Source organism: Scylla paramamosain, chromosome 13, assembly GCF_035594125.1.
Source record: "Scylla paramamosain isolate STU-SP2022 chromosome 13, ASM3559412v1, whole genome shotgun sequence".
Taxonomy (NCBI): domain Eukaryota; kingdom Metazoa; phylum Arthropoda; class Malacostraca; order Decapoda; family Portunidae; genus Scylla; species Scylla paramamosain.
In genome coordinates this window covers 9,047,501-9,050,000 of record NC_087163.1, presented here as the reverse complement: position 1 = coordinate 9,050,000, position 2,500 = coordinate 9,047,501, and positions in this window count along the sequence as shown.

Below are 2,500 nucleotides of genomic sequence, written 5' to 3'. Positions count from 1 at the left end.
GTTTTTGTGTGCCGAGCGCATAACAGAGGTGATAGTGTCTGGCATGGAAGCGTACATTCCTCACTCTTTTTTTCCACCTAAACCTTCCATACCTTGGTTTAACACAGCCTGTTCTCGTGCTATACATGATACAGAGGTGGCCCACAAAAGGTACTTGAACCTTCCATCACCAGAATCTCATGCACTTTATGTTTATGCCCGGAACCATGCCGAGTCTGTTCTCCAACAAGCCAAAAAACTCCTTCATTAATAGAAAGTGTCAAAATCTTTCAAGATCTAACTCCCCTCGTGACAACTGGCATCTAGCCAAAAACATCTCCAATAACCTGACTTCTTATTTCAACCAGATGGCATTACTACTATCACATCTATCTCCAAAGTTGAACTCTTCGCTCAGACCTTTGCTAAAAACTCTATCTTGGACGATTTATGTCTTGTTCCTACTTCTCCTGCACCCTCTGACTACTTCATGCTACCTATGAAAATTCTTCGCAATGATGTTTTCCATGCAATCGCTGGCCTAAACCCTCGGAAGGCTTATGGACCTGATAAGGTCCCTCCTATTTTTCTCCGAAACTGTTTCTCTGTGCTTTCACCTTGCCTAGTCAAACTCTTTCAACTCTGTCAACATCTGCCATTTCTTCTTGCTGGAAGTTTACCTACATTCATCCTGTTCCTAAAGAGAGTGACCGTTCTAATCCCTCAAACTACCGTCCTATTGCTTTAATTTCCTAGCTATCTAAAGTTTTGAATCTATCCTCAACTGGAAGATTCTTAATTAAACATTTATCACTTAACAACCTTCTGTCTGATCGCCAGTATGGGTTCTGTCAAGGCCGCTCTACTGGTGATCTTCTGGTTTTCCTTACTGAGTCTTGGTCATCCTCTTTTAGAGATTTTAGTGAATTTTTTTGCTGTTGCTTTAGCCATATCAAAGTTTTTGATAGAGTCTGGCACAAAGCTTTGATTTCCAAACTACTCTTCTACGGTTTCTATCCTTCTCTCTGTAACTTCATCTCAAGTTTCCTTTCTGACCGTTCTATTGCTGCTGTGGTAGACGGTCATTGTTCTTCTCCTAAATTTATTAACAGTGGTGTTTCTCAGGGTTCTGTCCTGCCATCCACTCTCTTCCTATTATTCATTAATGATCTTCTAAACCAAATTTCTTGTCCTATCCACTTCTACGCTGATGATACCACCCTGCACTTTTCCACGTCTTTTCATAGACGTCCAGCCCTTCAGGAAGTAAACAGTTCATGCAGGGAAACCACAGAACGCATAACTTCTGATCTTTCTAAAATTTCTGATTGGGGCAGAGCAAACTTGGTATTGTTCAATTCCTCAAAAACTCAATTCCTCCATCTGTCAACTAAACACAACCTTCCAGACAACTATCGCCTTTTCTTCACTAACACTCAACTGTCCCCCTCTTCTACATTGGATATCCTCGGCATGTCTTTTTTTTTTATATAATCTAAACTGGAAACTTCACATCTCATCTCTAGTTAAAACGCCTCTTATTAAATTAGGCGTTCTGAGACGTCTCGACCAGTTTTTCTCACCCTCCCAGCTGCTAACTCTGTACAAGGGCCTTATCCATCCATGTATGGAGTATGCTTCACATGTCTGGGGGGTTCCACTCATACTGCTCTTCTAGACAGGGTGGAATCAAAAGCTGTTCGTCTCATTAACTCCTCTTCTCTAACTGACTGTCTTCAGCCTCTCTCTCACCCCCGCAATGTTGCATATCTAGCTGTCTTCTACCGCTATTTTCATGCTAACTGCTCTTCTGATCTTGCTAACTGCATGCCTCCCCTCCTTCCACGGCCTCGCTGCACAAGACTTTCTTCTTTCTCTCACCCCTATTCTGTCCACCTCTCTAACGCAAGAGTTAACCAGTATTCTCAATCATTCATCCCTTTCTCTGGTAAACTCTGGAACTCCCTGCCTGCTTCTGTATTTCCACCTTCCTATGACTTGAATTCCTTCAAGAGGGAGGTTTCAAGACACTTATCCACCAATTTTTGACCACTGCTTTGACCCTTTTATGGGACTGGCGTCTCAGTGGGCATGTTTTTTTTATTAGATTTTTGTTGCCCTTGGCCAGTATCCTTCCTACATAAAAAAAAAAACTACTACTACTACTACTCTTACTTCACTACTACTACTATCTACTATTACTACTACTACTACTACTACTACTACTACTACTACTACTACTACTACTACTGCTGCTGCTGCTACTGCTACTAGCAGTAGTAGTACAAAAACAAAAAGCAACAACAAGAACAACAACAACAATAACTACTACTACTACTACTACTACTACTACTACTACTACTACTACTACTACCACCACTACTACTACTACTACTACTACTACTACTACTACTACTACTACTACTGCTGCTGCTGCTGCTTCTGCTACTGCTACTACTACTACTACTACTGCTGCTGCTTCTGCTACTACTACTACTATTGCTGTTGCTGATGCTGCTAC